The sequence below is a fragment of the Furipterus horrens genome, unplaced genomic scaffold (assembly GCF_987537825.1).
Source record: "Furipterus horrens unplaced genomic scaffold, mFurHor1.1.pri manual_scaffold_6, whole genome shotgun sequence".
NCBI lineage: Eukaryota > Metazoa > Chordata > Mammalia > Chiroptera > Furipteridae > Furipterus > Furipterus horrens.
The window spans coordinates 34,959,986-34,983,700 of NW_028327176.1; the positions used below are offsets into that span (position 1 = coordinate 34,959,986).

The following is a 23,715-nucleotide window of genomic DNA, read 5'->3' on the forward strand; positions in this document are numbered from 1 at the left end:
AGTTTATCATTAACATTCAGATTTCCATTTGACCTTGATGCTCACCTTTTAATTAATTCTAAATCAGGAATGAAACAGAGTATTATATATGGGCCTCTGAAGACTTACCAGTGAAAACACCTAAACCTAACATTAATGGGCTATTCTTTGTCTAAATACCATACTGAATACTCAGTATTATATTAACATAGTGGCTAAGTGCTCAGACTCTGGAAACAGAAAGTCTGTGTTCAAATCTCTTGTATCAAGTGTTCTATAATTGGAGAAAATTCCATGAAATCTTTGTACTTCAATTTCACTTTCTTCATATGAAAAATAGAATTTACACTAGCTCCTCCTACCTCACAGGATTATTGTGGAAATTCAATGGATTGCATGTAATAGGCTTAGAAAAATGCCAAGCACATTGTACACATTTAACAAGGGAAAACTAACGTTCTTTAATACAACCCTGTAAAGAAAGCACTTAATTTATCACAATTCTTAGATTCAAAAACTGAGACTTAAAATAGTTAAATACATTTCTCAGGAAGTACTCATAGCTGGCAAATGGCAGAGGTAGGACTGGAAGCCAGATCTAGCTAACTCTAGTGTTCTGTAATACTTCCAACCTCTGTGTATTTTGTTCAAGCTAGAACTCTAGTGAATTAAAACAAAATAAGGAGGGGAAGCTAAGGTACCTTCATCTATCTTATTTTTCCATAAAATAAATGTGTCCATTTTTTTCATGTTGTAGCAATTTTCCTTGCATACTCTTTAATCAATGTTGTCCTTTCTTAACATCTATATATAATCAAATATCCACAACCATGTTTTAAGAATTGCTCATGCAAAGGCTGTCACTAGGTTTTATCTAAGCTATCATTCATATATTTGTAAAATGTTTTCATTTTTTAAATAAAAACCCCTATTCTTTCCTTTTCCCACCAATATGAGAAAAATCATAGATATAAAGGCATTCTTTATACTTGGAAAATTTCAAGTATGAAATTGCTGTTTTTAATTTAAAACATTCTTAAGTAATTTAAAGTGAGATGTGCTGAGATTATTTATTACATTATTTCTGTAGACTCAAAACACCCAGTTGGGTTAGATTCATTAGCAAACAATACATTTTCCAATCCAGTTTTACCTCTTGTTTCCAGGTTAGTGGTGTGTTTTTAAGGAAAATGACGTGGCATTATGAAAAATAGTCTTACCACAGAAGCATGAATTCTCTTACTGTGTCCCATTGTAATTCACAGTGGATTGGCCCAGTTTACTCATTTTCAACCTACTACAGAGGCAAGAAAATTTGTGGAAGGCTGAGTGATGACACTAGCCATTGTCATCCAACAGTTAGGAAAAATATATATATCTAGGCTAGCTTGAAAGAAAACATAGGTCTACTTGAATTTGAATAAGACCCCGAGGAACTAGAGGAGTCTATGTATAAAAAATAAGGTCAAATCAATTCAGAAAGTAAAGATACTTATCAGCAATCCAACTGTCCCAGCTAGTTGCTTGACATGTTTCTAAGAAAACCTCCGCAAGTTGTACTTGGTCTGCTCTAGATCGGATATGAGTTTTGCCAACTCAGATACCAGTGCAGGTAAGAAAGTTCATTTCCCCAATGACATTTCCAATAGTTTCTATGTAGTTTTCTCCCATACACAAAGGAATAAGGCCAAGAAAGTTGCTTGGCTAAGGAAGAGCTGGACAGAAAGCAGCCACTCTCCTAACTCTTGATGTCAGCCTTCACTCACATGAAAACTTGAGCCTCTGACTCTGAAGCTGAAAGTCAAATGTGTCACCAAAAGTAGGCATTAGGTTGTCTATGCTTACTAAATACATCTATATCTGCCAATAATTGTTTCCATTATTTATCCTTACCTGAATGATAAGGAGTTCATAATTAGTGCCTGAGAAAGCAAACAAGGATTTAACTGACAGACACACGTGCATGGTTTTGCTATAATGAAGCCAGTCAGTAATGAAGCATAAGCCAGGTTTTTACTCTACCCAGACACAAACTACTAAATTGCCATGACAGATATTTCCTGAATTGCACCTATCCCCATTATAAACAACTAAAACAGTGAAAGGCATACATACATGGAATTTCCTTGACACATCCTTTAATTTTCAACATTTTTTAATAAGTTTTTTTTTTTTTTTTAAACAAGGACAGCACTGAAAAACATCAATGAATAAGGAGAGGCTGGCATTTCAGCTTCTAAAAGGATTATCATCCTTACTTAAGGAAATGCAGCCAGCAAGCCAAGTCATTCTGCGAGTTATATAAGACTGTAAACCATGTTTATGAGGAAAGCATGCAAAGAAAAAATTAATAAAACCAAAAGAGAAGACACTGGAGAAGGAGAAATATTTAAAGAAAAGACATTTAGCGGTTTTATTTTTCCCATTCTATGAGGCTTTCCTTTCTCTAATAGAATTCTCTCCTCTCAACCTTCTTGATAGAAAGCAGGTTATTTCTGGTGGGTCCTTCCAAGCTCTGTTTTATCATTTTCAGGTCTCCAAGATTTATATCAGAGATAGCAAACCTAAAAAGGGACCTGTTTTCTTTTTTTTTTTTTTTTTCCATAATTTACTCCTAAAGCTCGTAGGCATCTGCCCTTGGACATACCCATATATCTTTATGTTTATCTTGCTTTTCCACTTATTGATTGCAATAACCTCATAAATTATCCTATTCTGTCATCTATATCATAACACAAAATGCCATTTTAAACTTCATTATTTTATTTTATTTCTTAATTTTTTTATTATTTTTCTATTAAAGTTGTCCCACTTTTACCCCCTTGCTCCCCCCCACCTAGCCTACCCCTTCTCCCACAGTCAATTCCCACCTCATTGTATATGTCCATGGGTTATTTATACTAGTTCTTTTACATACTTTATTATTTTATTAATGGTTCTTTGTTGATATGGCAATATGACTTCTACCCAAATTTATTATTAATTTGTTGTTGAGAAATTCATTTTGTATTTCTCTTGTACCACCAAATATACAGGGTAGTTCTAAGTCCATGAAAAGCCTATTTTAAAAAGTGTATGTTGATTATGCGATGTGTGTTCCACACTCTAGAAATAAGTGATCACACCTTGTCTGCTTTACAGATGATTAATATTTCTCTTATTCAAAGTGCTACTCGTGTGAAGAACAATATATTTGATGACATTGAGTCTAAACATATCCAGATGCTTTTCTTAATATGATAGTTATCAGAATTTGAGATCTAGTAGGTACTTTACAAATTGTTTAAACTAATTAGCTCAGTCTTCTCTTTTTTATATATAAAATCATAAATATTTACTGACTTGATCAAGATTGCAGATTCTTAGTCAAAGATCCAGAATTAGTACCTTGGAACTCTTAATCTTTGTGGCTAATATACAGCTGTCTTCTTAGTCTAATAATATTTCTCTCATATTACAAAAGTTATGTTTCTTTTAAATTTAGAGATTTAACAATATTTCAAACAATAAATGGAACATAAGTTGGTGATAATCATATCTATCAGATATAAACAAACTTTTTAACACCTATTGCTCTAGTATTTTCCTTTAATACATATTTTTAAAGTGTGTCAGTGTTTTGTCATTTGTCTCAATTGTATGGAACTGATTGTCTTGACTATGACAAAATTGAATGTAAGAAGAAGACTAGTTTATTTTACTGGCCTAGAGTTATTTTTATCAAATATAACAAGAATATTCAAATAATATTAATCTATGTAATTTTTACTTATGTAGAATCTCAAAACATTCTGCAAATTCAAGAATTGCACTAATTTGCACAGGGATGGGAAGCCTTGGCCTTAACCCATTGTTTCTTCTCACACTGGGCTTCCAAAACTTCCTCAAGTGACTCTGAGGCTGTGGGAATCTGGTTTAAAAAGCATTATTATAGGGAGGCCTATAGTTGATGAATGCTGATGATGTTTTCAGTCCCTGATCTGGCCCTTTCTATAATGTTTGCCTTTTATACTACACTCAGCTGACATGGAAAAATTATGCTAAAATGATTATATCTTAAACCAACTGCTTTTAAAGGTGGAATCTGCCTTCTTTGGGGCTATTTAAAATGGTTCCAGAAACTAATAGAAAGTTATTTAGAACAATAATTAAAGCTTGCTTTTTTGCTCTCATGTCTAATTGTTACTTCAACACATTTTCCATGAATTACCAAAGCCTGATAAATATTGTTAAATCCACATGCAATTACAAAGGCAGCAATATTACAAATCTAGACCACCAAATTCCTGCATGTTTATGGGCATTAGTCAGTTTAAAACTAATGAAACTGATAATATATGTAAAAATTAAAATCAGTTTACAACCTTATTGGGAATATATGTCCTATAGATTTGAGAAGTAAATAGAATTATGTAACCATGGAAATAATCCATTTAGGTCAGTCAAAGAGTATTCATGTCTCAGGATGAAGTCATATTTTTTATATAGCATTGAGATTAGGAAATAAAGAAAACAAAAGTATGTTCTGTAAATGTTCAGTGGCTGACTTATCCTATGTACTGATAGTATGACTTTTTTCCTTGGAAAATAAACACTTTGCTAGCTTTATCTCAAACTCACCATTGGACCATAAAACAAGATGCCTCTGATAGGAAAAAACTAGTCCCTGAGAAGAACTTGGACCTAAAATATTAATAGTAGATTCTGAATCCCAGTGAATTCTCCATATTTCCTCACACCACCAAAGTCATCTAAACATTTTGATCTATATAAAAAATAATTTATTAAAAAACTATTGGCTCAAAATGAAAAAAAAACACTTCTCTTTCTAACAACATTTCTTTTATATTACAATTGTTATTGTTTATTAAAATTTGGGAATTTTAAAAAATGTAAAATAAAGTTACTGGCAATCATGCACAGTAGAATGACTATGATCAAAACAACAGATAATAACAAGTATTAGCAAGAATGTGTAGAAATCTGAATGCTCATATGTACTGATGAGAATATAAAATAGTGCAGTTGACTTGGAAAACAGTTTGGTAGCTCCTCTAAATGCAAAACAGAGTTACCAGAGGACTCAAATATTGTATTCCTAGATATATATTCAAGAGAAATAAAAACATATCTATACAAAATTTTATACATAAATGTTCATAGAAGCATTATCATAATAGCCAAACAAGTGAAAACAATCCAACTAATGTAGCATATCCACACAATGGAATATTATTCAGCTATAAAAAGGGATAAAGTAGTGATACATGCTACAACATAGATGAACTTTGAAACACTATGCTAAACGAAAGAAGTCAGTCACCAAAGACCGCATATTATACAATTGCATTTATATGAAATGTCAAGAATAAGCAAGTCTGTAGAGACAGAAGGCAGATTAATGGTTTCCTAGGCCTGAAGGACTTAAGGGAAAATGGAATGTAACTGCTAATCAGTATGGGGTTTCTTCTGACAGTGATAAAACTGCCCTAAAATTGATTGTAGTGATGATTGCACAACTTTATGAATATATCAAAATATTGAATTGCACATTTTAAATGGTTATGGTGTTATCAAAGTAAATGTCCATTTCTTCTACATGTTTTAACTTATTGGGAAAATGCATTAACAAACTCAGAAGTAATTAACTACATTACTGGAATCTGAGACTCTTTAAATAGACAGTTACATTTTCTTTACATTATCTCCAGTTAAGACCAAAACACCTGGATTAAAAATCAAAATAATTTTATTAACCACCCATATTGTCCCATAAAATGATATGTTTAGCCTCATGAAGACAAATGGAGAAGAAAACTGAAAGACTGCATGGCTGTTTGGTATATTCCAGTGACTGGATCTCTGTCACCTTAGGGAATTAACATGACTTTGCAGAAGAATAGGGGGGATTTTCATTGGATTTTTGGTTCCATCCTAACATCAGAATATGACATTCTTCATATCTCATATAATAGTTTTAAGATTTTTTTTCAACCCAAAGTTCTTTAAAGCAAACCAATAAGGAGAGTAGAGTTGTTTTCTTAGATGCCTGGGTGATTTGTTTCAACATAACCTTTTAAATCATCTACAAGGCTATGAACATGCAGCATAAAGTTTAAATCCTATCTCTAAGCAGATAGCCAGGTTTCTATCCAAGCCATATCTAGGGTTCATTACCAACTTATTTTAAATAGCTGGAATATTAGAATTCACTAAGATCTCTCCAGGAATAATGGTCACCAAAATCCTTTCAGAAAATATATGATATGAGGCTACAAGTTAAAACAACAACAATTGTATTGCAGGTTGTTTTCTAAATAATTTTTTTAAAAAAGACTGAGAGATGCAAAAGTAAAATAACAGGATTTAAATAACAATTTTGCCTATATGACCTTGAACAGAGTATTTAATCTTTTATTATATTTTTCCTGAAAAAGCAGATAATAGTATTATTTATCTTACAAGTATCTGATAAATGTCAAATGAAAATAAATAGTCAATATTAAACCCTTGATAATGGTCACTGAAATGAGCTGAGCCTTCATTCAAATGCTAGCAGCATTTGAGACCAGTGTTTGCTTTTCTTTTCATACCAATAGCAGAGGTACGACATCTATCTAGAGTAATAAAGATGCTTTTAGTACTGTGGTATTAACATGAAACTGAGATGCTTGAAACATTTATATAGATATTGGCCAGAAGCTTGATGGAATTCATTCGAGACTCACTATGATGTTATGTCAAATATTGGGTTGGCCAAAAAGTCTGTTTAGTTTTTTCTGTAAAATAAAAGACACACTTTTCATTTTAACCAATAACTTTGTGGATTTGGATATTTCGAGTATGTCAGCTATCTCCCATGTGGTAGAACATTGATTGTTCTCAATTAATGTCTTAATTCGATTGCTATCAGCTTCAGAGCATTGTCCAAGTAGAAATATCCAGCATGAAACTTTGCAAACCACTCTTGACATGTTTAATCAGTCACAGCACCTTCTCCATACTCTGCACAAGTTTTTTTTTTTTTTTTGCACTGCAGTTGTGTTTTTACCTTTCTTGAAATAATAAAGTATAATCTGCCAAAATTTTTGTATATTTTTCCATCTTCAATGTTAAAATGGCTATACAAAAATTCACCAATTTTGATGTATTTTTTAAATGCATCCTGATATGACAGCTGTCACAATACAACCTAATAAAATTGTTTTGAATGAAGTTAAAGACAACAAAGCACTACTAGAGCCATCTTATGGAAATAAAATATAACAAACTTTTTGGCCAACCCAATAGTTGTATCAGTCTTCCAAGAGATTTAAGATCCTACCTAATCCTTTGGGTACCACTTCGAATGTCAGTTGAGTTATAAAAAGAGAATCTATGGTTAAAGAGCATGAACATAGAAAATTAATTTCAAAGCCAAGATTGGTATTTAATAGATCCATTCAAGACAATAGACAATGCTTCATAATTGTATATGTTTCTATTAAATAAGAAATGTCAACATCCTTATTATAGAGAGAAGACTTTAGAAAAAGACTTTGATGATCAGTCAAAGAAAAAAATTAAATAAATTCCAAGATACGGTTGAAATAAATTGTAAGATACAAATTATTTCCCTTCCCATAAAAATGCTAAGCACATTTTTGTTGAAAAAGATGTCAATTAATATTTACCCCTCTTATATCATCATGAAGTTGAAATGGCAGATAAATTTGTAGGATTATATATTTAGAAAAAAAAATGTAGTTATATATATATTACTTGATGTAAAGGTAAGGAAAAGCTTTCAAGCAAAAAATCAGAGAAAAAAACATTTAAAACTTACTCTCCTAACATATATAATTTAAAAAATACTCTATAAAAATTTCTAGGCAAATGCCAATATCCAAAAAATTATTTTCAATATACATCACAGAAAATTAGTTAATATTGCAAATTTATCGAGCTTTTATTAATTAGTTAAAATTATAGAAAATAGATGAAGAAATATCGGAGAAAGAAATCACACATAAAATATTTGAACTAACTGGTAAAAAATATCTTAAATTGAAAAAAGTTGCCCTAATATTAGGAAAGAGAGATTTTAAATTAAAATAGATATAATTAAAAATGGTATAAGAAAGTAGCAATTGGCTGAATTTTTTAACAGCTTTATAAAAATATAATTCACAGTCTATACAATTAACCTGTTTAAAGAATACAATTCTTAAAATTGTTCTTACTATGTTCAGAGAAAAGTGCAACCATCACCAAAGTCAATGTTAGAACAATTCTAAAAAAGTCTAGTAACTTAGCTACACCCTCATATCCCCTGTTCCTATCCCCCAGACTTACACAAGCATTTATCTACTCTCTCTATCTCTATAGTTTTCTCTGTTCTGGACCTTCATATATTTGGAATCATGTACTATGTGGTCTTTTGTGATTGGCTTTTTCACATTGTGATCTTAGTGTCTCAAAGTTGATCCATCTTATAGCATGTTGCCAAGTACTTCATTCCATTGTATGCCTGAATAATATCTCATTGTATGAGTCTACTGCATTTTGTTTACACCTTCATCCATTGCTGAATATTTCTGACATACTGTTTCCCTTAATTCCACACAGAATCCTAAGAGGCTTATCCATTCTCATCATTGAAAAATTGAAGTGCTCAGTATATCATTCCGGATTAGTAAATGGAGCTGCTGAGATTTAAATGCATACTTCCTGTCTGTAGAACCTGCACTCAGTAACTCCATGCTCCACCACCTTAAATATGTTTACCATAGGAGGACCAATAATTCCACTTCCAGGAATTTTTTGGACGGGAATAATCAGATACTTATAGAAATATTAATATGTAATTATTTATTGCATCATTTATAGAATTAAAAGTTGTTTACTATAGAATAATTGTGGGTTCATTAAATTATGGTAGATCAGTAGTGTAGTGTATTATACAACTGTAAAAATAGGGTTTTCAAAAAATAATTAATGATATAGAAAATCAGAGAGACTGTAGCCTTAAGTGTAAAAAAAGATTGTGAAATACTATCTATAGCTTTACAACAGATTCCAAAATTTTATACATTCATCATTTATTTTTAAAATAAATATAATAATAATATTAACTTCATGGGAATGTTGGGAAACTTAAATATATTAATATCAATATATGCAATATGTTTAGAACCGTATATTCACATTTATCTCTGAGACACACACACACTCAAATAACAAAAGATAAATGGGTACATATGAAAATCCTACATGGAAATATTGTGGATAATCTTCATATTCTATTACATTTTATTCTCTGTATTTTCCTTCTATTCCACGAGAAAGTGTCTACAAAGAAATGTCTTAAAGTGGTGAAGCAACAAAACAAAGAGAAACATCGTGATCAATCTTTTTTTCCCTAAGACTTAGGGACAGTTTGAGTTCAGTAACCACTTCAGGTTTATCCTAAAACGTAAAGATGGCAACATAAAAATCATTCCAAAACTCTATCTAATCTTTATCTCTAAGTGTGAAAAAGAGATTTCTGTTTATAGACCTTGGTCTATTTTGAAAAGGAGATTAGCAAAATGATCCCAGTAAAAAACAGATGCTTCATAATCTTGCAATGAATGGTAAGATATCTGGCAGAACACTACTGCCACTCTCAGATGGTGCTTATTAACCCCCCACTTTGCTAAGCATGCAGTTAGGCTGGAGAAGAACCTGCAAAACTACTTTCTTCCCAGGAGACAATTTGTTGACATGTCAGTTGCAAAAGACAGTTTTCCAAAATCACTGATACTGTCTTCTTTTTAATAGCCCATACTTAATTAACACTCTTTCTCCCTCAATTTTAAACCAATATAAGACAGCTGTCGAGAGCTGATTTAACTTGCCCTAAGTAATATTTGATTAGAAACTGAAAGGTTTTATATACCTTTTGCATCCTAAAGATACAGAAAAAAAATAAAATAAAATAAAGAAGAAGAAAAAAGCCTCCTCATGTATCTATCTACCTGCTTATTAACTGACATGCCAACACTAACAAAGGAAGCACTTTAATGGTTCAGATAGGGTGACAGATGCCATTTTTTTGAAATATATTTTTACACTGTATTTTATGATTATAAAATTAATACAGATAAAAGCTCCTTATCTGAAATTCCAAAAAGTAATAAGTAAAGCTCTAAAAATGAAAAGATTTTGCAACACATTTTGTGACAAAAGTTGACCTGTCTTGAAATGACATAAAGCCATTAGAGTGCCATGTATTGTGAATATCCATAAATTTTCCTGCAAAGCATTAATGACCTTGGTTACAGGGGCTGTGTCAGACCCCAATGAAGATATATCCTAATATAAAGAATATGTATCCCCTAATTCAAAAATTTATCAATTCTAAAATATATTAGCCCATACTGGTTTTGAAAAAGAGAATGGAGACCTGTCTATTCTTTTTTTATTTTTTTTTTTGATAATTGCTGAAGCTGGTGGTTAATTGTATTAGTCTCTCTAGTTTTTTAATTGAATTTATTGGGGTGACATTGGTTAATATAATTACATAAATTTCAGATGTACAATCCTATAAATGTATATCATCTGTATATTATATTGTGTGTTCACCACCTTAAGTCAAGTCTCCTTTTATCACCATCCTCCCTCTTTACCATCTTCTACCTCCCCCCAGCCCCCTTTCCCTCTGTTAATCTCCATACCATTGTCTGTGTTTGATTTTTTTTTCTTAAACCTTTCACCAACCCCCTCCCCTCTGACAACTGTCAGTCTGTTCTCTGTATCTATGAATCTGTTTCTGTTCTGTTTTAATTTTGTTTATTGGATTCCACATATAAGTGAAATCATATGGTACTTGTCTTTCTCTGACTACTTTATTTCATTTAGCATAATACTTTCAAAGCCTATCCATGCTGTTGCAAAAGGTAAGATTTCTTACTTTTTTTACAGCTGCATAGTATTCCATTGTGTAAATGTCCCACAGCTTTTTTATCGACTCATCTACCGATGGGCACTTAGGCTGTTTCCAAATTTGTCTACTGTAAATAATGTTGCAATAAATATAGGGGTGCATATATTCTTTTGAATTAGCGTTTCAGGGTTTTTTGGATAAATTCCCAGAAGTAGGACTGCTGGGTCATAAGGCAATACTTTTTAAAATTTTTTGAGGAAACACCATACTACTTTCTGTAGTACCAGTCTGCATTTCCACCAGTAGTCCACGAGGGTTCCCCTTTCTCCACATCCTCACCAGCACTTGTTCATTGATTTGTTGATAGCCATTCTGACAGGTGTGAGATGATGTCTCATTGTGGTTTTAATTTGCATCTCTCTGATGATTAGTGGCATTGAGTGTGTTTTTATATGTATATTAGACATCTGTATGTCCTCTTAGGATAGATGCCTATTCAGACCCTTTGCCCATTTTTTTTTATTGTGTTTTTTTATCCTCTTGGAGTTGATTTGTAGAAGTTCTTTATAAATTTTGGATATTAACCCCTTATCAGCTGTATCATTGGCAGCTATGTTCTCCAATGCAATGGGTTACCTTTTCATTTTGTTGATGATTTCTTTTGCTGTACAAAAGCTTTTTAGCTTGATATAGCCCCATTTGCTTTTTTTTTTTTTTCTTTTGTTTCCCTTGCCCTAGGAGACATATCAGAAAAAATATTGCTGCAAGAAATGTCTGAAATTTTCCTGACTGTTTCTTTCTGGGATTTTTATGGTTTTAGGTCTAACATTTAAATCTCTAATCCATTTTGAGTTTATTCTTGTGCATGGTATAAGTTGGTAGTCTAATTTCCTTTTTTGGCATGTATCTGTCCAATGTTCCCAACACCATTTATTGAGTAGACTCTCTTTGTCCCATTGTATACTCATGCCCCCTTTGTCAAATGTTAATTGACCATAAAGACATAGGTTTATTTCTGGTCTCTCTATTTTGTTTCATTGATCTATATATCTGTTTCCATGCTGGTACCATATCGTTTTGATTACTATGGCCTTGTGGTATGGTTTGATATCAGGTAGCATGATTCTTGCAGCTTTGTTCTTCTCTCTCTAGATTGCTGTGGTTATTCGGGTTCTTTTGTTGTTCCATATAAATTGTTGGAATATTTGTTCTAGTTCTGTGAAATACACCATTGACATCTTGATAGGAATTGTGTTAATCTACAGATTAATGTGGAGAGTATGGATATTTTAGTGATATTAATTCTTCCACTCATAAACAGGTTTCTACTTACTTGTATCTCTTTTTTTTATCTATTTATTTGAAGCACAGTAAAAAAAAAAATGGTACACTTTGGAAATTCAGTGGCACAAGGTACACTGCCATAACTTGAGGGACATTATACAGTTAAAAAAAAAAAGGAAAAAGGAAAAAAAATTCCTACTTGTATCTTCTTCAATTTTTTTCTTCAGTATCATAATTTTCCAAATATAGGTCTTTTGCATCCTTGATTAAACTTATTCCTAGCTATTTTTTAATATAATTGTAAATGGGATTGTTTTCTTAGTTTCCCTTTCTGATAGTTCATCATTGGTGCATATAAATGCAACTGATACTTGGATATTTATTTTTTATCAGGCTACTTTAGTGAATTAATTTATCAGTTAATTTAGTGAATTAATTTATAGTTTTTGGTGGAATCTTTAGGGTTATCTATATACTGTATCATGCTATCTTCTGAGATCTGTATATTCTTGTTGTAAAAGCATGCAAGAAAAGTACAGAAAATAAAATTAAGATAAAATGTTATGTCACTACCAGAGCTAACAAATTTGAACATTTTGGTAAATGTTTGCTAACAAATTTGAACATTTTGGAAAAATATACACTATTTTGTGACCTCTTCCTCTATTCAAAGTTTTATCATAAACTACTTTCATCATAAATATTGAATAACTACATCATTATACTGAAACATTGAATACATGTACTATAACATATTTAACCATCCTCTGTTTTTAGCATATTAATATTGCTTCTATGTAGTCACAACTATAAACAGCACTACATTAAACATAATTACATGTATATATCATTATTTCTATAGGATAGGTTTCAAGTGGGGCTGTTAGGTAAAAAAATCTTGACTGTATTAAATTTTGACACATTTTTCAAACTGCCTGGCAGAAACACAGTATCAATTTACATCTTCAGCCACAGTGTGAAGTTTGTAAATTTGCTTGACTTTTTTTGTAGCTCAGATATTTTTATAGGTAAAATAAGAATAATTTCACCAACATAATAATGTGTGAATTACATGAATCATCATATGTGGAAATAATCAGTACAGTCCAAAAAGTAAATACATGATTAATATTAGTTGAATATGAATAAAATAAGTTCTCATAATCCTATTCATTCACAAAAAATTTTTGTTGTGTGTACTTATTATTGTTCTAGAATTTGTCTCATTGGATTATGTCCTACAAAACACATTTGGGGAAATATAGGTTATGTTCAAATCACTGTTCTGCTATTTAATAGTCTGTTCTCCCTTTAAGTTCCTCACTTGCAAAACTGGAAATGTTAATGCCTATTTAAAAGAATAGTATGTGCATTTAAAGTACCAAGCATGGTGCACACAGTCAGTGTTCAATCATCTTGATAGTGTTGGTGATAAGTAGTCAAAGCACCCACCCCACTAACTCACAGAGCTGAAGCCATGCAACATCTATTTCCTTCCCTGTTTCTTTTTCCCATTGGTTCACGATCAAAGGTATACTACTTAGCTGGGCAGCCACTGCACAAAGGAAGGACTCGCTAGGAAGTCTGAATAACAAGTTGAGAATTAATGAGCTAACCCAATTCCCACCCACAAAACAAACAAGCAAATACTTCACACCAGCCTGGCCAGGTAGCTCAGTTGGTTGGAGCATTGTCCCATGCATCAGAAGGTTGTGGGTTCCATCCCTGGTTGGCATATGCAAGAGGCAACCTGTCTATGTTTCTCTTTCTCTTCTCTCTGTCTCTCTCTCTCTCGCTTCTTCTCTCTCAAAATCAATAGAAATATATCCTCAGATAAGAATTTTTTAAAAACACCCAACCAAAGAAACAAACCCTACCCCACCCCCCAAAAATACTAAAGATACGTATCTTATGGAGGATCATCTATTCCTTAACAATACAAATAATGAACTTACGAAAAATAATAAAATATGAAAAGACTATAAGAAAATGTATCATGACTGGCAGAAAACCTCACTAAAGAAATAAAGCAATTATTTTTAAAATAACTACTCTTGTTACAAAAAAAATTTTTTTAATCTATATTTTCCTAAAGTACTTTGCTCTTCAAGGGAAATCTAGTACTGATAATTATATAATTATAATTTTTTAAAATATACAATGTATTCTAAGTTAATAATGTTCAAACCCATAAATTTTAAAATAATGTATTCTATAGCGTTGTGTCTCTTATTCATAATGATTACATATCTGTAAATTATTATTTTATACTCTAAATTCACAGTCATTGGTATTTAAAGAGCTATGACCATATCATCAAATAAAGCACATATTTGCTCAATTACCTGGTAAGCTTGAGTGAACAATGACATTCAATATAAGTCATTAAAACATAAGAACAGTAAAGTGACTCTAGCATTCAAATGTTTTTAAAGTTTGGATTAGTTATCTTAATGAAAAAAAAAGTCCCAATTTCTTTATGGAAAATTGCCTTTTAAAAAGTCAGGGGTCAATCCCTGAGGAATCACTTGCTCATCTAGTTCAATAAATTGCTTTTAGCCTTTCACTTTGTCATTCTGAATCACAATGGGACAGGTTCATGGGACAAAAAGGCACTAACAAGGACTATCTCTAGAGCTTTAATAAAAGAAGAGAGACAAATGACTGAGTGGGCCACAGTGGCATTTTGAGTATTAATCAAACTCCTTTGTGGATTGTGCTCCTAGTTTCAATAATTATCCTTCCAAGAGGAAGAGGTGCAGTTCTTTGAAAATAAAACTCTCAGGCTTGCCTTAGTATGGGTGGTCTCACCAGCTCTCCTGATATTTTAGCATATGGATTTGATCATGCAGCAAGGCTATGATTGCCAGTTGTGTGGAAAATGCATTCTGAATAATTGCTGGGTGTGAAAAATAGCTTCAGCATTTTAACACTGTCAAAGTAGAAGTACTCAATCCTTTCATCTAAAAGATCAATACACAAGATGCTAACATGTGGTTGTTGTCTTTGATAAAATGGATAGTGGCTAAATAATAACATTTTTATTCTATGAATTTGGCCTCTACATTAAAACTCCTTCCCAAGTGTTGCAGAAAATTTTGAAACATGTTATCAACTTAATGACTCAGCAAGAGTTCAATTGATTGTTAATATTTTATAGATAAAAGAGGGAATTTAGACATAGAGAAGGTACATAACCAAAGCCACAACATATTCAGAATTTTTCCTAAGGTGAACTTAGAAATAATTCAGTCCAAACTTCTTTCAGCTGAGATCATTAGACTATTCGATAGCATATATACTATTAGGAATTCAGGTTAGGTTTAAGAATGTCACTTCTAATACTGGCCTTCACTTCTAATAATGTTCCCTTATCTCTACTGACTATAGACAGAAAGCAGGACAAAGAAATTAGTTGAAAGGTCTGGTCAGATTTTAATACTATTGATTGTTCAAGCAGCATCGGTGTAATTGATGGCTGGTAATTTCCATAGGAGGCAGACACATGACAGGGTCAGGCTCAAGGCAGGCAGTGGCCAAGGGTGGAGTCAAGGATCTTTATACCACTGAGTTGGTGGGAATAGTCCAGTACTCTGAATAGCACCAGGAGAAGATAAAAATGCTATCCTGAAAGGCAAAACCCACTTTTGTTATGTGGAAAAGTCTCCTACTTCTTTTTGTAAAATAGAAAAATATTTTACCTTTCCACAGTTTTCTGAACCTCAAGAAGTTTATATTTCTCATCTCTTGGGTCTTTGTGATTTACTGTTCTTAGGAGTTACGGCATACTATCTGGGGAAAGGATTCATCTTCCTCTTCACCCTAAGGTTGATATTCTAAACCTGTCCATGAGCACAGGTTTAGTTCTTACCCAGAGCTCTAATTGTTCTACCTAAATAGGTTTTGTAGTACAGCACACAATAGCTGGCCTTTCTATGATATAATAAGAGGCCAAATATTATGAGGAAATTGTTAAGAAATTTTATTCCAGTAATAACAATTAACCAATTCCCTCCCCTCAAGCTACTACCTCTTTTGAGCTACCAAAATCAAAAGTAATTACCTCGAGCTCCTTCTGCTGAAATAAGACAAAACTTCATTATTTTCAATTCAAAATGGTAGTATAACAAAGGAAACAATATATTAAACAACAAAGGTACACACTGATTTACATATAGTTGTGTCTGAGATTGCAAGGTGAAAAACTGGCATTCTCTTATTGTTTCAGCCAATAATCAAAAGTCTGGCTTCTGAACCATGCATGGGCAGAGGCAGAAAAATGTGTAGCTTTAGTGAATTAACATGTACATCTGAAGACATGACCCTGGCAACTTCTGTAATTTATGTGTTTGGGTCAGTGTTTTAGTTTTCATGGAAAGGAAGGATTTTCCTCCCTTCAACTCCATGGGTAAAATATTTACTGATCACTCCAAGCACATGATTACTGTTTTGCCTGCTGCTACCAAGTATTTGAATTGTGAAGTCAGCTACTGGTTGCATCACAGGCAGTAAAAATAGGCCTGGGATTGGCTTCTACCATCATTTGCAACATCAGCTAGTGTCAGAGATCAACAACTGTGGGCAGGCAGTTAGCATGATCAAAAATTGAATGATCTAGTATGTGCAAAACATCCTTTTTGCAGAGACATTTGCTGAGAACCAGAGTCATTTATCTTCTGGTGGATATGTCTCCCTAGTCACTTAGAATCAGCAGATGAATAGCTCTGTCTCTGTAGCTTGATGTATGTGTGAGGGAATTACTTGAAAGAGATCATGCTAAAGCTGTGATTGCCAAATGTGAATAATTACTAGAATCCAAGTTGTTCAATCAGTTACAGTATGAATTACCAATTTTTTAAATTATATGAACATTTGATAATTTTACCATAGATAAAAATTTATCTGGATGAATATAGCAATGCATTTCTTCAAACAACACAATTTTAAAAATTGGGCAAAGGATCTAAATAGACATTTTTCCAAAGAAGACATGCAAATTGCTAAAGTTATACAACATTACTAATTCTCAAGGAAATGCAAATCAAAATCACAATGAGCTGTCACCTCACACCTGTTAAGATGACTGTTATTAAAAATGAAAAGATAACTGTGGCTGTTCCAAAAGGGAGCCCTTGTTCACTGTTGGTAAGAATGTAAATTGGAACAGCCATTATGAAAAACAGTATGGGGTTTCCTCAAAAAACTGAAAATAGAACTACCCAGCAATCCCTTATTCTGGGTATACACGCAAAGGAATGAAGTCAGTGCCTTGAGAAATATTTGTGCTGCCATGTTCATTAAAGCAATATCACAATAGCAAGATATGAGAGCAACCTAATTGTTTACTGACAGATAAATGGAGAAAGAAAGAATTGTGATATATATATATATATCGTCGGCAGCCGTCCGTCTCGAGAGACGATGGTGTAGCTTCTTAAGAGTCTATCTGCACCGCCGAGAATGGTTGTGCAGTCCGACTCGGGAGTGACACGGTATCTGTCTCCTCCCGTGTTGAATCGACATCTTGCGATGACGCTGGAGTGTCCTCTCCAGTGAAGCTGAAGCTACAGAGCCTGGGCAGGGTGATATGGAGGGTCTGCTGTTGTCCATGCAGCAGACCCCCCCTCTCTTCGCAGCTGAAGGGTCCAAGGGAAAGACGGAGTCAATACAGCTTGGTTTCAGGTGCGCCGCAGGAGTTGCCGGTGTTGACTACAACGTCAAGCCGCCTTATGGACTCCGGCTCCGGATTTTCTGTCGGGGTTTACTCCCTTAGCCTTTCCCTGAAGAGGTATGCCGCAAGGCAGCGGAGGTTTTTTGGAGTCAGAGTTTTCCTTCTCTGATGTGCCCTGACTGGAAGATCGAACCAGCGACACTTAGCTCGCAGGCTGATGCTCAATCCACTGAGCCAAACCAGCCAGGGGTATATATATATATATATATATACATATATATATATATATATAATGTATGTCACACGTATTATATATACACACATAATACAGCATGGGGCAAAAGTAGGTTTATAGTTGTTTGTATGGAAAATTATACAATAGTTAATAAATAACACAAGAATAAAATGTTTCACATACAACTATAAACCTAGTTTTGCCCCCCAGATCATATATATACAAGCTCATAAATATATATATGAACATATATCGTCGGCAGCCGTCCGTCTCGAGAGACGATGGTGTAGCTTCTTAAGAGTTTATCTGCACCGCCGAAAATGGCTGTGCAGTCCGACTCGGGAGTGACATGGTATCTGTCTCCTCCCGTGTTGAATCGACATCTTGCGATGATGCTGAAGCTACAGAGCCTGGGCAGGGTAATATGGAGGGTCTGCTGTTGCCCATGCAGCAGACCCCCCCTCTCTTCGCAGCTGAAGGGTCCAAGGGAAAGACGGAGTCAATACAGCTTGGCTTCAGGTGCGCCGCAGGAGTTGCCGGTGTTGACTACAACGTCAAACCGCCTTAGGGACTCCGGCTCCGGATTTTCTGTCGGGGTTTACTCCCTTAGCCTTTCCCCTGAAGAGGTATGCCGCAAGGCAGCGGAGGTTTTTTGGAGTCAGAGTTTTCCTTCTCTGATGTGCCCTGACTGGAAGATCGAACCAGCGACACTTAGCTCGCAGGCCGACGCTCAATCCACTGAGCTAAACCAGCCAGGGCCATGAACATATATATATATATATATATATATATATATATATATATATATATATATATATATTCAGCCTTAAAAGAGAAGAGCCTCCTCTTCTGGGAATGGTGTCATTAGTCATTCACAATGGTCCAGCATTTGACATACCATCGGAGGTTGTCCTACAATACAGCCTCTGACAAAACCAGGCTGTCCCGATCCCCTGGCAATAGAATTGTTTACTTTTATACCAAAAAGGTCAGGAAAGCACCAAAATCTGTATGTGGTGTGTGCCCAGGCCAACTTCACGGAGTCTGTGCCATGAGGCCTAAAGTTCTAATGAGGTTGTCTAAAATGAAAAACCATATCAGCGGGGCCTACGGTGGATCCATGTGTGCATGTGTGCTAAATGTGTCCGTGACAAGATCAAGTGTGCTTTCCTTATTGAGGAGCAGAAAATTGTTGTGAAAGCATTGAAGTCACAAGCACAGAGGCAGAAAGCTAAATAAAAATAAAACTTTTTTTAAGGAATAAAAATAATTAAAAGGCTTGTTCTCTTGAAAAAGAAAAAAAGAGGAGATTTTGCCATTTTTAACAATATGAATGAACCTAGAAGACATTATACTGAGTGAAATAAGCCAGACACAGTAAAAAAAAAAAAAATTTTTTTTCAAACCCATAATCTCACATAAATGTAGAATCAAAATAAATAAATACATAGAAGCAGAAAGCAAGCAGGTGGGTCACAGGATGAGGAGATGCTGGTCAAAGGATTCAAAGTGGAGGTTATGCAAGATGAATAAGTCTAGACATCTAATGTGCAGCATGGTGACTATTGGTAACACTGTACCGAACACTGGAAAAGTGCTCGGAGAGCTGATTTCAGGGGCTCTCATTATACATACACACAACAACGGTAGCTGTGTGAGAAGAGATGATGAGTTTGACAGCAGTAATCATTTCACTATAGATACGTATGTAAAATGATCATGTTGTACAACTTAAGTATATACAATTTTTATTTTAAATTTTAAGAGGATTATATCTCACTAGCAGCAATCACTTTGTTTCTAGTTCTCTTCTTCCCCATTTTGCTGCCCTCAAATCACATTGTCGCATTCTGAACAATGTATGCTTCCTTTGACATAAAAAATTTTGTCAAAAAAAGAAAAAGTATTTGCCAAGCTACCCACCTGGATAGCTACATTGTAAAACCAAGTTCCTTTGTTGCACACAATCCTTACCTGGCTTTATGATAAATTTATCATTAACCAGTCTCATGGCTCATATTTCTAACCCATTAGTCCTCAGTTTGCTCACCTGGGATTTAGATCCCTATTCACCTAGGCTGTCTGTTGAGAATTTGTCTGAGATTTTCAATCTAATCTATGTAGCTTTTCTTCTACTTGCAAAAAAATTTAGATTAAATCTACTTACTAGATGTAGGAAAGAAAAATGGAAGCTTAGCAGGTAGCACCTTCTCATGATCTTTTTCCATTAGGTTTCAGGCACTTGCTGCAGAGCTCAAAATATGAATGGAGATTTTAAATACATATAGCCTGGGTGGGGAAACATGAGCTTAGATGTGTTTCAGCTGAACCTCAGAACTTGACAAAAGTAAGAGATCGACAAATTTGAAGACAGTTTATAGCTTTTATACCTTCATAATACCATCAATATCTAGTCCATCTATCATATTTTATGAGCAATTGAAAGAAGTACTTGATCCTCTATCCTTACCACTTTCTCAAAGACAATTGAATTTGAGCATTATACAAGAAATCTTGCTGAAAATAACTCAAGTACGCTTTAAGTCTTTGTGCTTAAAAAAAGAAAATTTCACTGGTGTTTAGGTCAAAAGCTAAAAAAAATTGAGGAGGAATTAGAACAATGTATCTTTTCAGTGTTCCCGCATTTGCATTACGTGGGGCTCTCATAGCCAGATAGACCATGGACCAGAATCCTCAGAAAACAGAGAGCTCTGACACCGGTTAGAACTCTCTAGGCTTGTTAACGTGATCCCATGGAGACTCCCTTGAAATGGTATATCTGAATCTTATATCCTCCCAGCCCACAACCGCCAGATGAATCCAGTCTGTCAATATTTTCTATTATCACCATCACTTGCAATCTTCATCCTGGTCCAGATTCGCTTCCTCGATGTTTTTTGTTTTTATTTTTTATTTTTTGCTTGTTTCTTATGAAGCTCTTGTGCTCTTGTATATGGTACTTTGGGGGCTTTTAACAAAATAGTAGAAGGCAGCAAAGGCTATCAACTGGCACAGAGGTGATTTTACCAATTTTTCTCAAAGATGAAATTCTGGGAATTATATCTAGATTAAAATCTGGAAGTATTGAGCCTTTATACCTTGTCTGAGACCTAGATATTCCTTTAAAACCCTGGGGTTTGGAGAAATTCTACAGGGACATCGTTTTACTTCTGAAATCCAATTTCCTTCTCCAAACACCTTCTCCTAACCTTGTAGTTTCTCTAAAAAGAACATTATCCTCCTGGTCATCCAAGATCAAAACTACAGACTCAAATTCGACTGCTAGCCTCTTTCCCTCTAGTAAGTTTTCAAGTATAATCAATTTTACCTATGCAATATAACTTTCTGCTGTCTCCTCCTCTCTGCTTCTTCTACCCTATTGCAGATCCCCAAGATCTTCAGAATAATATTTAAAATCTAATGGCACCTAATGGTTTCTATTCTCTCTTCCAGTCCTGCTTTTCCAATCTCTTTAGGAGCAAATGACTGTGTTATTTCTTTTGTCTAGGGCTTTGTTCTTCCTCCTGCCTGGAACACCCAGCTCTGTCTTTTGTCCAGCTCTCATCTGTTCCGCAGATGTAGTGCTGGAAAGCCTATTTCTACCAATGAGATGACAGTCATCACTCCTTTCTCTGAATCTTTATGCACTTAATCATAGTCTTTCTCTCATTATTCACCCATTATCTATTTTTTTTTCTGGTAGGCTATAACATCCTTTAAGGTAGAAAAGATTATCAATTTGACTTCATTCATGTAAATGGGTATTCAATACATTTTGGTAAAAAAGAATACATAACATTTTAGCACTAACACTTACTAACACTTCAATAGATAAATTGGTCCTTTATGCTGTCTAAATAATAAATGGACCCACATAGGCAGGGAATAAATCAGCACAGCCAGGTGATGTGATTTTATACTATTTTATATTATTGCCATTTACCTGGTCACCTTTGTCATAAATGCCCCTGGCTCTACTCTGAATGAATCATAAAGATGTAAAATCCCTCCATTGAAATGGGACATTTAGAAGTATCTAGACTGGCATGAAATTCAAATAGGGTACAGTGGCAAGGTAGGAAGCTTATTTTTTTGTTTCACAAGTCTAGTCAAATATGACAGTCTCATTAATGCATTGTTAACCTGAAACTGCTTTTTCAAGTGGGATGTTATTAACTGTAGACCTTCAAAATCAGTATTCATGTACCCTGTTCACACACCTGGTTCACACCTGATACGACTTCCTTAGTCCCTCAGAAATGACTGACCAACCCAGCAATGAATTAATAACTAAAAGTTCTTTTAACAGATTTTTGCATTTGTTTGCAAGTTCAATGAAAACTGAAAAATCAATTACAGGAAAGTAATTTAAACCAAAATTAGGAGAGAAGGGAAGAATATAAAATGGTGCACTTTTGATTAACTATTACATAAAAGCAGGGGGATTAAAAAATAAACTCTTCTCCCTTGGCAAGAGCTGTTACTTTGGTTGTCTCACAGTTTCCATCAGAGAATTGCCAATGGCTATTTAAAGAATTAAAACAGGAAAAGGAGCTTTTCACACACACACACACACACAAAAGATTGTCAAGGGCAGTTTTTAAAGAATGTTATTTCCAGACTACTTCCTTGTACAGGGTAATAAAAATGATTTTAAACATTAAATATACCCTTGCAGACAAATATGAGACCTTTCTGTGAAGGCAGACTGTAGAGAGCCAGGGTTCACCTTCAGTCAAGGATATGAGCTAGAGGAAAATAAAAGCCACAGAGGAGTAAAGAACATTCAGTGGCAAACACTGCAGGTTTAACTGGAAATACGTTTACTGTATTAATGCATCAATAATAATTCCTGAGTCTTGCTTATTATATTCATATACTTCTCTGTTGGCATCCTGCACCATGGTTTTCAATTCAGCGAAAATAAGAAACTTTAAAAAAAGATTTTTATTTTCTTGAAAGCCAAGCTGCAACAGAGAGAAAGGGAGCGATGGGGGAAAGAGTGAGAGAGAACTGTAGTCTAGCATGACTATACTCTCTTTCAAAAGCATAATGGTTTGCTTGCAAAAGAGAAAAGAAAAAATATATAAAGTAATAAGTTATCAACTGCTGGGAGGACTGAGACCCAACTTCAGGTCAAATAAGCTTAACCCAGTTGAATGGACAAATTTGTGTCCCCACCGAAATTCATATGTTGAAGTCCTTAACCACTGATGTGACAGCATTTGGGATAGGGTCTGTAAGAAGGTGACACAGGTTAAATGGGGTCTTAAACATGGGGCACTAATCCAATAGGCTTGGTGGCCTTGTAAGGAGAAGATATCTCTTTTCTGCTCTCTTTCTCCTCCCTCTTCCACTACGTGAAGATACAAAGGAGAAAGTGACTGACACTCTTATCTCAGACTTCCTAGCCTCCAAAACTATGACAAATAGGTTTCTGTTTTTTAAACCAGCCAGTTTATGGCAGCCTGCACTAACCACTATATCTGGAGAAACGGCCAACTTGAATTCTAGCCTTAAGAATGGAGAAATTAAAGATTCTTCTATTCACTTAATAAGTATATATGTATCAAGCCTATATGTTGTCAGTCAGTGCACAAGTTGCTGGGATTTCAGTGATAAACCAAAGAGCCAGGTACC

The 23,715-nt window shown here is 34.2% G+C and overlaps 1 pseudogene; it reads left to right on the forward strand.

The window, feature by feature from the left end:
* Nucleotides 1-18,952: 18,952 nt before the first annotated feature.
* On the forward strand, nt 18,953-19,314 carry LOC150005962 (large ribosomal subunit protein eL34 pseudogene; annotated as a pseudogene).
* The last annotated feature ends 4,401 nt before the right edge of the window (nt 19,315-23,715 follow it).